The sequence below is a fragment of the Dermacentor albipictus genome, chromosome 5 (genome assembly GCF_038994185.2).
Source record: "Dermacentor albipictus isolate Rhodes 1998 colony chromosome 5, USDA_Dalb.pri_finalv2, whole genome shotgun sequence".
NCBI lineage: Eukaryota > Metazoa > Arthropoda > Arachnida > Ixodida > Ixodidae > Dermacentor > Dermacentor albipictus.
In genome coordinates this window covers 173,148,228-173,164,243 of record NC_091825.1, presented here as the reverse complement: position 1 = coordinate 173,164,243, position 16,016 = coordinate 173,148,228, and the positions used below count along the sequence as shown (strand labels likewise).

The window sequence follows — 16,016 nt, the reverse complement described above, 5'->3', positions numbered from 1 at the left end:
CGTGGGTGCCACGCTCCCAGCCGAAGAGTTGACGTCAATAGCGCAGGGTGCACCTACGTACATGGTAGTGCTATGACGTCGCTCATAGTGACACGTGACTTCGACAATTATGCAAGGCAACATCAATTATATGTTTAATCTGTTGCTTCAATAGACCGACTGAACGTCAGCGTGTTTTTGTTTTGCAGTAAAACATCATTATAACAAAGTTGAAGGGGGGGTCGTAATTACTTTGTTATAACCATTAGTTCATTATAGCCACTATCCATTTCTATCCACAACTGGCAAGCAACAGAGGATGTACTCCCCATCAAATCTCACAGCAGCCCACCACACAAAAAAGATAACAGCCATCGCAAGGAAAAAAACAAGCGAGAAAAGACAGCAAGGAATTGCTACTTTAGTCATGTCGAACGGCTCATCACTGATCGATCAACAGCACACCAGCTGGTGGCTCATTTCGCAGAAAAAAAAGTCCTTGATAGATTTTTGCCGTGTCTTCTTCAGGCGAATCATGGCCTTTTCAGCTGCAGCCGCTATTTCGAGTCCGTCCTCACCATCACCATGAGCGCCAAAGAAGCGGTGCAGCAGGTCTGCTGCATCCGGCACTTGCGTGGGCGTTGGTATGTCAGGTTGGACAATATTAGGCTCTGGGCTGTCATCGACACATTCGTCCCTGTCGTCATTAGGCACTCCCGTCACTGCGCGTACAATTTCTGCCTCTGTTAGCTCTTATGTCATAACCACGTCAGCATCGGCACTGACGTACCTGCAGAAGGTGTCGCAGTCAGGCACAACGCCGGCGTCAAGGAGAGCGTCCCATGACGCTAGCGCTTGATCGCCCGCGGCACCCTTATTGGCAGCAGGACTGAGATCTTCGCTGTAACCCCGCTGCTGACGCCAAATGGGGCATGCCGAAAGCAATTTGCGATAGTGCTTGCCAGTACAGCCATCCAAGCAGCCTGTAGCATCTCGATCGCCATGTACAAGTTGATCGTGGACTCGTGCTTCATGCTCATATTGAGCAGAATCCAGTCGCTCACACGCTTGCAGTAGCCCAACTTATAGTTCATGATAACTCCTTGGTCAAGGAGTTGCAAAACTGCAGTGCACTTTGGCGGCAAGAAGCACAGCTCAATGTTTTTGAGCACAGCGGCAGTGTGATGGGCTGCACAGTTGTCCAGTACGAGGCATATCTTCCGGTTCAACTTGCCCAGCCACTCGTCTCACTCCCGCAGCCATTGTGCGAAAATTTCTATCATCATCCAAGCCTTACGGTTGGACACATAGCTCACTTGGAGCTTTTGTTTGCCTTTGAAGCATCGTGGTGACTCATTTTTGCCGACCACGAGGGCCGGCACCTTTTCCGACCCATCCATGTTGGCACAAAGCAACAAGGTTACGTGGACCTTACTCTGCTTACTACCCTGGCAGCGTTCACCTTTGAGGGCCAAGGTTTCTTTGCGGCAGCATCTGGTAGAACAGGGCTGTTTCATCCGCGTTGAACAAATCCTTGGCACTGTATTTTTACTAGCAGCTGTCCAACGTTTGTCTCCACCCACACCACTGCAGCTTCACAGTCAACAGAGTGTACTTCCTCGCTGACAGCCCTGCCGACGATGTCGTGGCACTCCTTGAAACACTGCAGCCAGCCGACACTAACCATGAGATCGTCCTGCCCCATGATGCACGTGAAGTCCCTCATTTTCCGCTGCAACAGTGCCCCACTCATAGCGGTTTTTGCGTCCAAAAACCACTTGAAGACCGCCTTCTCTACAGCTTTGAAAGCAGAGGTTTGCAGCTTCTTTCTGTCGCCTTTTACGCCACGTGTGACAGCACTGGTGACAGCTTCTTTGCTGCTCAAAATCGTCAACAGTGTGTTCAATGCTATGCCGAAATCTTTGGCCACTTTTATCTTCTTATCACCGGACTCGATGGCTTTCAGCACAGCCACCTTCTGCTCGACTGATATTGTTTTGTGCTTCTGTTTGCCGTCGTCGATCTCCTTTCCGGATGCGGGAAATCGCACGAAAGAACCGATAGAAACACTGATATCATTGATGCACACGGAGGCAATGACAACCAACAACAAAACCGCAGTCGGCGCCGCCCCACACGCACAGCGGAAGAGTGGGCGGGTCCACCAGTTCCACGGGAAACGGGAGGCCAGCAGACGCCAACGTTGAGCACTATAAGACACTGACCTGACGAGTACCAAAATGGTCAGTAAATGCTCGTTGTGTAAAAAAAAATTTCCGATGATTACGTTACTTCCTAATGCAAAATACGAGCGCAGCTGTTCAGCTGTTTCAGCTTTTCTATATACTGAGGCAAACAATTCGAGCTAGACATGTATGTGCAGTTACAACTTTTTATTCTTCACTTCTTCAAGAAACACTCCACTCCCAGTTCTTGATTGTCATGAAGGTAGCTTTGTGGTCAGAGAAATAGATGGATATATGCTAGACTTGCTGCACCATTGCCTGGTTCGGCATAGCCCACCTCTGGATTCTTGCAGCGACGGCACTGGACCTCTGCTCAGACAGCTCGTTTAGCAGCAGTGGCTGACAAAGGACTTCCACCGGTTGCCTCAATCATGGCTCAGAAAGAACTGGCTGAGAATAAACTACTCATATAGGCAGACGGATTATTTTATAATATAAACAGTCTGTGAGCCTCAGACCAGCCGCCGCAAACACAACATAGCTTGTCACAGCTGCCTCGCTTATCGAGAGGTTGTGGAAGGCAGCGCGTCGGCACATAGGAACTATACGCGGCGAGGAGATGGCAGTGACTGACTGACGCCGCTGATGCTGCTAGCAAGTCTACTGAAGGTGGCTTTACGTTTTGGCATGGGAAACACACACCGTGATCCGCTGATACCGAGCCGGCGTTTCGGCAACCGGAGAACACCGCGCGCTCTCGCACAGTCGCCGCCACAAAGGACAGGAGTTGGGGGGGGGGGGTACACGCAGTGGTGAACGGCAGCGGCTATGCGTTTCGGCTTGAGCAGCAGCCCATCATCAAGATCCGCCGCCACCGAGCCGGCGCTCTGATTGCCCCCGGACATGGGTGGCATTGGAGGAGGAGCGAAGAGAGCAAGGCTCACGCTATGTGCGAGAGATGGCGCCAGGAGCGCGCGCAACTAGAGCAGCACGCTGGCCCCTGCTACGGAGCTGGTTGTGGCGAGGCACGACAGTGCCACGAAATGCAGGAACAGGCACCAAAGAACTGCACTCTAAAAAAAGGTTCGTCATACCCATTGCGAGGCAATTTTAGCTTTGTTAAAACATGGTTTTCAATACATGGGCATCCATTAGAATTTCAAGGGGAATCACAATTGTTTCGTTGTATCCATTAGTCCGATATATCCCATTTCGTTATTACGAGGTTTTACTGTACTTCGTACCGTAGAAAGAGATGTCTTTCATTTACATCTGCTTGTTCCCACGTTGTGCAGTCACACATGCAGAGAAGAAAACTATGTCATTTTCTATAGGGTTCCAGTGCCACAATCATGCTCCCTCATCCTCTCGCATGTGTCTCAGTGCTCCTGATTGTGGTGCTGACTTATACCGCTAATCAGGTGTTCTCGTGCAGAGGGCATAAAATCGCCCTCTGCATTAAACAAGACAAATGCAATAGCTCGAGTGCGAGACTGTCTTCACAAGTGCACCCCTCAGCAAAAACACAAGAGAAAAAAACGAAAGAAAAGAAAAGAAAAAGGTGGGGCCTGTGACATAACTATCAAGTGATCCTCCGGCTCCGGTATGGGAGAACACAGGAAAGAAATTTCACTTGCGGAGGCTATACGAGGGCAAGTGGTGAGTGTGTCTATGTTGGCAGTGACCCTCACTTCTTGAAAGCATGGGTTCATGGCCCTGAAATATTTCTATTTCAGCTATTAATGAACCAATTTGAAAAATTATTGCGGTAAAACACTCACTAGAGGGAACATAACTTCCAGCATATAGCCAAAATTTTCTACATGGCCTGGTGAGGGGCCTTTTAAGGAGAATGTCTCTGCAGAGAATCACAGGAACACCGAGCTTCCTGGGAGATGAACAAAACGTATGCGTCTTATTCATTCTCCCCATCTGACAGTCAGCCTTGCAGTGCTAGCCAAATGGGCAACGCCTTTCACAAGATTGAATGTCATTCGGCAGTCCCACAAGCATACTGAGTGCTTCCGGAAGTGAGACAACACCTGTTCGCCAAACAACGAAGCACTTGCACCCGTGTTAAACAGCACCAAAAATTCACAGCCGACAACGGTGATCAGAATAATCAGCACATGTGCACCAGCAACACAATCTGCTTGGTACGCGAAGGGGACAAGCAAAGCTTCAACCACTCCTGCCTTCACAAGCTACCCGCTTTCCCATTTCTCTGCCCCATGGGAGGATGCGACACAGTGCAGTCCCTCATTATGTGCACGTGTTGTTGGCAGCGAAAACAGCGCACTGCACTACAGTCTCTTTCCGAGGAGGAGCGGCTTCCTCCCTGCAGGGTCGGCTAGATACTTGACCAAAGAGCCTGCTATGAAGAGCGTCACTCTTTGCAATGCACTGGGTCGAAGTCCATCCCTTTGCATGTGTTTCGTGTGCCCATTGCCGCCAATGTAAGTGTAAGCCTCCGCTCAAGGAGACAATATTGTTTAAGCATACTGATGCATCCACCAGATTAGTCGTGGAAGCAGCCAACATTGAGCAGAAATGCACATGGTGCATTAGACAGCTTTCGATTGCGCTTTCTCAGCAGAAATAAATTTACCTTGACAGCTCAGTACGGTAACAGATGCCCTGTATCCAAGTGGCCTGGTTGTGCGTTTGATTGACAATGTGATTACCTGTGTCCCTTATAAAGTAAGCACTCACTTTAGTGAACTTCAAGGGAACCAAAGAACTAGTTCATTTAAGTGAAAGTTCGCTAAGCTGAATATTCACTAGAACATGGAACAGCATAGGGCACAGCAGACATCGTCAAAAATGTGAAATGCAATTTATGGAGTTATATACATCAATATATACGAAGTGCACATCAGTGGAATTGTTGCCTATCTCGTTGTGAAAAAAATATATATAATTTTCATTTGCACTGATGCTCAAGCGCAAGAACTAACAAAGCTATCGACAGCTTGTTACTGAGACGTGAAGTTTCGCAGCTTTCCAAGGCACCCTACAGCCTCGGCTAGAATTACAGGGGGAGTATGGTAGCGCGATTCAAAGACGGGACAAGAGAAGACACAAAGAGACACACACTTCTCTTGTCCCGTCTTTGAATCGCGCTACCATACTCCCCTTGAAGATGCATTACCAACAAGCCCACATTGCAACCCTCGTGTAGAATTACAGGATTTGAATCTGCTTCTGCCATTGCACCTTCCTCGAAGCATTCTTCCTCTTAGGGACAAACACTGGAAACAATTTCCAGATCTCATAGTTCAGCACAGGTAACGGGCTTTTGTCACACCGCACATAGCCACCACTGGTAGGTGGGGGGGGAGGCAATTTGGGAGTGGCGGGCATTGGCTGCGCCAGCACTGCAGAGTGCAAAACTTCATTGAACCGATTTCAAAAATGAGCTCAGGTCTACTGATTAAGTTCGTCCATCTGAAATATTCGCTATTCATAAATTCGTCTAACTGAAAGATCTTTGCATAGAATGCATAGGAAAACTGCCGGGGATTTCCTAAAAGTTTGTTATTCTGAAATATTCATTAAACTGACATTCGTACAACTGAGAGTTTACTGTATTCCTTGATGTGTGTGTTTCTGCAAACTTGGTTGTAAGTCAGTGCTCGTCCCGTGTCCTTTCATTCCATCATCATTTTATTTATTTATTTATTTATTTATTCAAAATACCTTACAGGCCCGAAGAATGGGCATTGGGTAAGAGGGGAAAAATTGACACAGTATATAGAGCAAACAATTATACAAAATTATACTATTATACAATGCTTTGTTAATAAAAACACAACGAAGAGTCAAGTTTACACCAAGTAAATATTTCTAAGATAAAAAGAAAAAAAAAGCATACAAGAAGCAACACAGACAAGTTTTTTTTTTTTTAAAGTAAGAAATGAATGTTTATGTCGTGACGGAATTTTTCTTTGTTAGCTTCAGCTACCAGGATATCAGGAAGGTCGTTCCACAAGCGGATGACACGTGGAAGCACAGACGAGTTAAAAGCGTCTGTTTTGCCGTAGATGCGCGTGAAAGAAAGATGATTATGCAATCTTCGTGATGTGAATGGAGAAACTTGCAGAGCTATTGGTGATGGTCTCGGTCCGTGAACGTACTTGTGAAACAGCAATATAAGTGCTACATCACGACGAGTGGTCAAAGAAGGAATTGATAGATTGTTTTTAATTTGCGTTATACTTTCGTTCCAGTTGTAATTTTGTGAAATAAATCTAGCGGCTCTATTCTGAACTGATTCTAGCATAGTGGTTAAATAAATGTAATGAGGGGACCATACTGAAGAAGCAAATTCAAGTTTAGGGCGAACAAATGTAAGGTAGGATAATTTGCGGATATTTGTCGGCGTCTTACGGAGGTTCCGGCGTAAATATCCCAGGGATCGGGAGGCATTTCTGCAGATATTGTTGATATGTGTAGTCCAGGAAAGGTTTGTTGTCAGGGTTACGCCTAGGTATTTGAAAGAAGTATTTGTTCGTGCTGTTCGTGCTGTTACCATTATGAATGCATACCAACCAGCCCACTTTAATGCAAGTGCTCAGTGCTGTCCTGGAGAGATCCCCCCCGCACTCGCTCTGCAGACAACGGTGAGCTGCAGCCAGCAATGCGAGTGCCCCCTCCACCAACAATTGCAAGTGGAGTGCCACCGCCAACTAAAGCCCCTCTATCCATGCGCTACCCCCGGCGAAAACATCTATGGAGGGACTTTACTGCCGACACCCGTCGCAGGTGGAAAGGGAGAGGCGTACGGACAACAGAACAAGTGAATGTCTGCACAAAAATGGCAGGACACACCTCAATTCCCACAACCTTCAGACAGATTCAAAAGGCAACGCAATATGCGGCTGGAAGTGAGGCAGCAGCACCTGTGACCTTATAACTGTTTAGAAAGCAAACCGTTTGTTTTCCCTCGCGTGACTGGTCAGAATGGCATGTTCGCTGACAAAAGCACGATTCTGATCAATCAAGCGAGGGCAAGCGAACAGTTCACTTTATGAATCGTTATAATTTTGCACCACTTCTAGAATGCACAACCACCTACGGCTCATGTGTTTTCTTGATCCAGTTAAAATGAACTCCTCCATGTGTTGGCTAACGAGCCATAGCCAAGCTAAACCACGCTGACCCCATTGTCTTCCTGCCGTCTTGCTTGTCACGTATATGTGCCAAAATCCAAGTGTACATTGCCATGTGTGGCAATTTTGTGGTCGGTGCTTGAAAGATGGCGACGACAACGACGGTGTGGCTATCTGGTGTGAAAGCGCTAGCACTACCATTGCTGCAGCATTGTGCACCTTGCAGGCAGGATTTCTTTTTTTTTGGGGGGGGGAGGGGGAGCGCAGCCCTAGGTAACTTTTCTATGCAAATGAGGGGGGCAGGTACCATTACTAGTGCAAATGTGAATAATCCCCATCATTCGCCATTAAGACCCATAAACCCACAAAAGAGAATTGAAATAAGGTGTATATCACAGGTATGCCTATGAGATGTACCTCTCCTTTACTTTGCAAACAAGGAACCACATCAAATGGACGCGCAAATTAAAGAAGCGCAGGAAGAACACTACCAAGAACAAGTAAACAAGCGAAACTGTAAAAGAAAGATTTCTAGTAGCGTTTTTTGCAATGGAGAAATATACACTTGCAGAACAATCACAGTTCTTTTGGATCCCTCGTTTACTGCTCTACCAAGTTCAGCGCCAAAACCGACTCGTGCTGTTATTTGTGAAGTTGCATAACAATGCGTGGCCACCAGTCCCATACAAACGCGCAGAGCACAGGATGCTCCAGTTCTAGACGTACTGCAACCACAGCGAAAGGTTAGAAAAACACCCACATCAGCACAGCAGAGAAGCGGCTATGTCAGGCAGCTCGACTGATAACTGTAGAAGCATCATTCAAAACGCACAGAATTATTCTCCACTTCTGGCGGCATTTTCTCAACTTCCTTTTCAAATGAAGATATGTTGATCCGTCAATATTTTTGCAAACAATGGTTAAATTTGTTAATTTTCACTTTTCCTTCCCGTTTGGCTGTTGCCTTGGCTTGCTCCCTTAGTAGATCACTTAATTTCTCAACTCCTTGCAACTCTTGTTTCCAGTTGCCAATTTTGCACAAAAAGTGCTGTACAATTAGGCAAAAACCAGATGAGGTAACGGGCGACAGTCATATTGCTTACGGGTTTAACAGCTATTGCAGGGCTTGATGATGGATACTGTTTCGCATTATTTTATTTCCCACCTTATCTTACCCGTATAAAATCAAATCAAATCACTTTATTATTAAAATTTGGGGTTTTACGTGCCAAAACCACTTTCTGATTATGAGGCACGCCGTAGTGGAGGACTTCGGAAATTTTGACCACCTGGGGTTCTTTAACATGCACCTAAATCTAAGCACACGAGTGTTTTCGCATTTCGCCCCCATCGAAATGCGGCCGCCGTGGCCGGGATTCGATCCCGTGACCTCGTGCTCAGCAGCCCAACACAATCACTTTATTATTATTGCACTGTATGTTAGAGTTCAGGATCGCCAGTCGGCCTCTAGACTCTCTGAAGGAGTACATTTACCTAGGTCAATTAATCACAGGGAACCCTGATCATAAGAAGGAAATTCACAGAAGAATAAGAATTGGTTGGATCACGTACACAAGACATTGCCAGCTCCTGACTGGAAGCTTACCATTATCATTGAAGAGAAAGGTGTACAATCAGTGCATTTTACCAGTGCTGACATATGGGGCTTGGAGACTGACTTGGACACTGACAAAGAAGCTTAAGAACAAGTTAAGGACCACGCAAAGCACAATGGAACGAAGATTGCTAGGCATAACATTAAGAGACAGAAAGAGAGCGGTTTAGATCAGAAAGCAAATGGGTATTGACAATATTCTAATTGACATCAAGAGAAAAAAATGGAGCTGGGCAGGTCATGTAATGCACAGGTTAGATAACCCTTGGACCATTAGGGTGACAGAATGGGTACCAAGAGAAGGGAAGCGCAGTGGAGGACGGCAGAAGACTAGGTGGTGCAACGAAATTAGGAAATTTGCTGGTGCCAGTTGTAAACGGTTGGTGCAGAACGGGTAATTGGAGATCGCAGGGAGAGGCCTTCGTCCCGCAGTGGACTTAAACAGGCTGATGATGATGTTAATTACAGCATATAATATATACAGACGAGGGTATATGGTTCCGAGGATATGCCAGCGTTGCTGCAAGCCATGGCTCGAGAAAATAATGAAGCAAAAAGGGAAGGGGAGAAAACGCAACTGTTCTCCAGCTGCAACTCGTAGCACGAGCATGCAGACTGGCTGATAACGAACCGAATCGCTTCCCTGGTTCCTGGATCAGTCTAAACAAAGCAGGTTGAACTAACGAAACAACAGAGATGCGCATGATCACTGAATAGATCGTAACAACTGAACTCATCTCGAGTTAATTGCGCTGGCACCAAATTGAGGAGAAAACTGGCCTTCACACCTCAGGAGATGCCGATAATTACCACAATCCAAAAGGACTGAAAAAATTGACAACCATTCCACTGTGTGAAGATGGAATGGCAGCGAAATCTCGCGACAGTCAAAGCTTTCAAACGAAAAGCAAAGTGCTTAACCTCCGCCGTGGGTCGGCCACAAGGTAGAGCGATGCCAGGCCGACCTGCTGCGGAGGTGATGCAGGTGTTAAAGGTGTATCCAAATGAAGGACCACGGACCACCACAGACAGGGCCGCGGACAGGTCACATGGGGCCAACCATGCTTGGCCCTGCCTGTGACAGCATCTACACGGCAGGCTCCAAGACCAGACAACCGCACGGCCCGGTAGGGATACTCTCAACCCCGCAGCTCCGCGAATTCGCTGCAAGGCACTGCTTCTGAGATTAATGTGACGGATGCCGCGATCACATCTTCTTGCAAATGTTCATCCACAGAAGTTCTTTTTTCAGACGCCTCAAGAAGTCATCCCAGCTGCTGTCCCACAAGGTTGTCAGACCAAGGCCAAAAAGTAATATGTGGCGTCATCTGACCACGATGCCATGGTCGCTTGTCGCCAACTTGTCGCCAGCGCTGCAGCTCATGAGTATGGTGGCACTGCCGATTCGGCTGCCGAAAACGACCAGCATTGTACTATTGCCAGACCTGGTGACTGCAAATGATCAAAAAGTCCCTGGGCCGCCGCCAGAAAAAATCTCGCCTGCGCCAGCTCGCAGACCCAGCGCGGGCCTGGCAGACCGAAAGTAAACGTAACATGTCGTCAAATCCGCGGGCCAGAACAGGTCCGTGGTTTTTAGTCTGCATACATCTTAAGCAGTCCTGATACGTGGGCCGATTCCGAAGATAGTGTAATACCGGGCCCACCCACAGTGGAGGTGACGCAGGCGTTAAGTGCTTCGCATACGTGGGCCCATCCCGATGATCCCAAAAGGCGTGTTACAGGTTCCCGAACCCACAGGGTTATGTGCCATTGATGTGCCTCTCTGCACTATCACCAGGATCGGCCCGGCCCACATGATGATTTTTTCTGTTGACGGACACTAAAAAACTATGGAAGGTGTAAGATTTGGCAGACGATCCTACCGCTGTCAACCAGATGTAGGAGTCGTCGGACTATCTCGCCGCTGCCACCATTTGAAGGAGTTGAAGGTCGTAGAGAGGAACTCGGTGAACAGGATTTATTTACATATTAAGCATTTTAAGCAAGAAACATTGCAGTCTAGCGCGACTTCCATATGGAGCCCGCAAGACTAACATACAGCAAACAGCATACGAGCACACAGCTCACTACTACATTTCGAGCATGACAACGAGCACTCAGCTCCCGACGACGAGCACACCCTAGCAGCCGGTAAACGCTGCTTATATCCTCTCCGCTTGACGTCATAGTCCGACGTTATCATTCAACGTCACCGTTCAAGGGCACCGTGGACGGCGTGGACGGAAATGTTTGTCCAGTCATTGTAAACTATCCGCCCCCGCCCCCCCCCCCCCCCCCCCCCCGCAGGACGGCCCACACACACAAAGGCACACACATTCCAATGTCCGGCGCCGACGTCCGAGGGGCGCCGTTCCGCAGAACAGTTTACGTACACATAGGAACACACATTCCGCTGTCCAGCGCCGACGTCAGAGGGCTTCGTGGAACTGTGCTCCGTCCCCGGTGGCGCTGCCAAGTACCACATTCCTGAGCTGACAGCGCGCCACGTGGCTGCCTGTCATCCGAAGTTCTCTGAAGGGCTCCCCGTCTGGTGGGCTTGGAACACGTGCAGCGGGCTCAAAGGTGGCACGATGCCACCCCGTACGGCCATTCCTAACAGCTCCTCCATGGCCCGGAAAATTTCGCCTGGCCAGTGCTGGCAATCGCTGGGCAGGAAGAGAATGGCTGGCGAGCAAGATGACGGCTTTGCTCTCTGCAACCCCTGCGTACTTGGAATGCCTTCAACCATCTTACAACAACAGGCACAGAAGAGTAGACCCGGCAACACAATACCGCTCAGCGTTCAAACGCCCGGAATAAGCTGCTAACCCACCAGGCTTCCTATCACAATCTTCATGCAAGTCACTCAACTGGGAATCCCAAATTTTTGCCCCAAAATTTCGTGTCGCCAAAGCGAGCGTTCACGTTCCTCCTGAGTTCGACCAAACCCGACCGTTGCGCTGCACCAGAGTAAACGTTTACGCAGAATTAAACCGAAGGCTTTCAAACACCAATACCCAAACATAACTTAAAGCTTAACTTCACGAACAGCCTGTTCTTACCCTATCGCAGTGGCGTACTTGTTTCATGTACTGCTGCCACTGAACCGTCTGGCCAACTCCACAGGTACGTCATCACAAACGCGCCAAGCTTGTGGTCCCTATTCCGAACACGTGCTTGCATCATACAAAGTTTTCATCATGCTGACTCACATTTGTTCCTTTAATCCACACAGGACACATTCCTTAAACAAACAACCACACTTGCGTAACTTACGCAACACAGAGGAACCTTTGAACAAATGTGTCTTTTACTAACTAGCTCTTTGCACGCGTACTAGAGAAGTCAGAATACAGCTGCCCTCGACACACACGAGCAACCCAGTCATCAACGTTCTGCTTCCTTCCGTCCGCGCAGGACACGCGCTAATGGACCTAAGAGCTCTTCTCAGTGCAAATCACGCACTTACTGAAAATTTACGTGCTTAACCTTAGAAAATTCAAAAACACTTAAAAAGAAAGAAGGTTAAATAACACACACGCGCATTACGATAGGCCTCTAAGCGATAACCTTGACCTCCAGGTTACTCACGCATCCACAAAAAAAAGAAAGCCTATATATTTATTAATGAACACCTCGTGAAACTACAGGTTTACTTTAAACGCGTCTTTCAAATCTCGAGCTTCTCAAGCAAAACATAAACAGAGCTCATACCTTACATATTGAAAGAAATCCTAGTCTCAAATCGCGAAAATTTGCAAATGCTCAAAAATAAAACAACACGTTTTCCTACTACGGAAGCTCTCTTGGCCTCCCGTTCCCGATTGCTTACGACTGACTCATACTTTCAGCCGTACCCGAGGTGGCCGCGGTTTGAAAGCTATTCTGGCTGCCGAGGAACAACAAAAGGGCTGACTCACTATCAGCTCCCCCAAGACGTTACAGACCCTTGCCAATTTGCGACCTGGCGCCCCGCTTTCAACATGACCTCGACTGACCGCGTCACTACTCCCCACCTGGTCTCGTCTTGCCACCTTGCGCTTTGTACTGCACGCTGAGCTTCGAAGAGAACGACGGAACGACGAGGAATTTGACTGCCCCGTGCCCTTTGTCCGCGTCCGTGCAGAACATGCCTCTCGGTCCCCCTTTGACCGGTGGCTCGAACGTGTTTGATGCGTCAACATCGTCCGCGATGACCGCACCTGTCTTTTCTCCGCGCCCTGCCCTCCTGGGTCTCTCGCTGTCTATGGCGGCGCTACATTAGTCACCGCATTCCGATCCTTTCGGCGCTTCTTTCTGCGGTGCTTTCTCTTTGACTTCTCTTTCATGCCGTCATCTCGCACCTCGTGCTGGCCGTTACACATCTCGTTGGCCCGGATCAGTCTCTTACCAGCACAGTCTGATTGATTTTTATTTAAATCAACATTCTCTCTGCCTCGACTGGCGGACAGCTCAACCGACTCTGGCACAATGCAGCAGGCTTTACTCGAGTTATGCAACTCGCACTCTTGCAAACTGCCCTCTACTGCATTGCCCAGCTCACGCTGTGCATCGACACACAGCCCGTCGGTCTCGATCGCTGTCTCACGCGCACAGTCCGAATGATTCCTAATTAAATCATCCATCTCTAGGCTACCTAGACTGGCGGAGAGCTGCACCGATCCCTGAACAATGCAGTTGTTCTCTCGTGAACTACGGAGCTCGCCATCCCGAGAACTACTCTCAACTGCATCGTCCAGCTGGCACGTTACTTCTGCATGCAAAGCTGACTCGACATGGGTGTTCGCGTCTGTCAAGTCCGTAGTATTCTGCACCTCGCTAACGACATCGATACCATGAGATGCTACGCACACACGCGGTAACTGTGCCAATTTGTTCGCAGCTGGCCTAGCTGTCTCTACAGTCATCTGTTGGCACAGCACCTCGTTGCTCTCACTCTGGCCTTTAACGGCCTCTGCTGCCACTAAGGCATTGTTAGCTGCTAGCACTTCGAGTTCACTTATGAACGTGCTGCTATCCTCACAGGTACTACTACTCTCGCCTTTCGAACAAAATCTGATATCTGCTTCTTCCCACTTTCGCTGCGTCCAGCCTACAGATTTCTCAAGCCGCTGTTGACTTAGTTCGATTGCCTGCTCTAAACCTTGAATCTCTTCGTTCAATGCCTCAATGTACTGCCTTGTTACTTCTGTTAGGCCTTATTCCTGTAAAATGCTTTTCAGTTCCTGCCTAGCTTTATTCTGTTCTTGCTTAAATTTTTCCTGCTCTTGCCTAATTGCTTCCTGTTCCCGTTTTTCGCTTAGAATTCGATTACCCATTTGTTCGATGAATTTCAAATCATTGTTACTTTCTAGAATTACCTTACGAATTTCTGCTTCCCTCAAGTCCTCCTCTACGTCCACCTCGATCTCCTCACACAACCACAACAGGTCAGCTCTCGTCAAACACATTAGGACCATGGTCGCTACTTTAAGCTTTGGCTCTGCTGTCACACAATACTTGCTGCGATACCCACGCAAATCAATATACAAGTAAAAGATCCCCAGCGAAGCAAATCAAAAACACAGAGAAATTGAAGCCTGGTAAATCTTACAGCCAAAACCAAACGCTTACCCACTGAAGCAGCAACATATCACCAGTCCTTCCCCGCCGTATCCAGTCAGTTGCAAGAGGTGGTCAATCTCAAGTCACCTCCAACTTGATCAGGATGCCGGTCGGTCACCATGTGCCAATGTCCGTCAGCTGCCGTTGCTGTCTCCCGAGTCATAGGCCGATCTCACCGCTGCCAACCAGATGTAAGATTCGTCGGACGGTCCCACCACTGTCAACCAGATGTAGGAGTCGTCGGACGACCTCGCTGCTGCCACCATTTGAAGGAGTTGAAGGTCGTAGAGAGGAACTCGGTGAACGGGGTTTATTTACATATTAAGCATTTTAAGCAAGATACATTGCAGTCTAGCGCGACTCCCATATGGAGCCCGCAAGACTAACATATAGCAAACAGCATACGAGCACACAGCTCACTACTACATTTCAAGCATGACAACGAGCACTCAGCTCCCGACGACGAGCACACCCTAGCAGTCAGCAAACGCTGCTTATATCATCTCCCCTTGACGTCTTAGTCCAACGTCATCGTTCGACATCACCGTTCGAGGGCCCCGTGGACGGCGTGGACGGAAATGTTCGTCCAGTCATTGTAAACTATCCACCCCGCCCCCCCGCAGGATGGCCCACACACACAAAGGCACACACATTCCGATGTCCGGCACCGACGTCCGAGGGGCGCCGTTCCGCAGAACAGTTTACGTACACATAGGCCCACACATTCCGCTGTCCGGCGCCGACGTCAGAGGGCTTCGTGGAACTCTGCTCCGTCCCCAGTGGCGCTGCCGAGTACCACATTCCTGAGCTGACCGCGCGCCACGTGGCTGCCGGTCATCCGTAGTTCTCTGAAGGGCTCCCCGTCTGGTGGGCTTGGAACACATGCAGCGGGCTGAAAGGTGGTACGATGCCACCCCGTACGGCCATTCCTAACAAAGGTTAGTCCTATACAGCTTTCGCTGTAAAAGGCAGCGAAATGTTGACTACTGAATAAATTGATTTGTCAGCGCTTTAGGAATGTGTATGAAAAGTGGGGGCGTGGGTGGGGAGGAGGGGGGTTATGCCGCTTAATTTCGGAGAGGGGAGCTGCTCCCCCCCCCCCTCCCCAGGCCCCCTCTGGGTACCTGCCTGGTGCCTTGCCTTGTAAATACACTCGAACCTCACTGTAACGAAGTTGAAGGGGAATCCAAAATTACTTCGTTTTATGCGCGAGAAGAAAGGAGGTTAACCGAGGGCCCTATCTTTTTTAATCATATCATGAGAAGCCAACAAACAAAGATACCAAGGACAAAATAGAGGAAATTACTTGTACTTAATAATTGAATCAAAGAAATTATAAATGAAGGGCAATGAATGCGGATGAAAAACAATCTGCCGTAGGTGGGGAACAATCCACATCTTGGCATTAAGCTTGCAATGCTTACTTCGTTATGTCCATTACTGCCATTTACTGCAATATAAGCACAATGGGGTGTGCAATTGCAAACATGAAAATAAGATGACATAGTAGCCCACGGAACC

General features: G+C 48.4%; 1 protein-coding gene across 12 annotated transcripts in view; it reads right to left on the bottom strand.

The window, feature by feature from the left end:
- LOC135897507 (intermembrane lipid transfer protein VPS13A-like) overlaps nucleotides 1–16,016 on the bottom strand; it is a 1,023,564-nt gene that overhangs the window by 883,029 nt on the left and 124,519 nt on the right. The window contains exon 1 of one of the 12 annotated variants that reach the window (XM_070539335.1): nucleotides 11,285–11,457. The exons of the other annotated variants lie outside the window; for them this stretch is intronic. The gene's annotated coding sequence lies outside the window, so the exon portion shown is untranslated. Of the gene's footprint in view, nucleotides 1–11,284; nucleotides 11,458–16,016 lie in introns of those variants that run through there. 12 annotated transcript variants of the gene reach the window in all.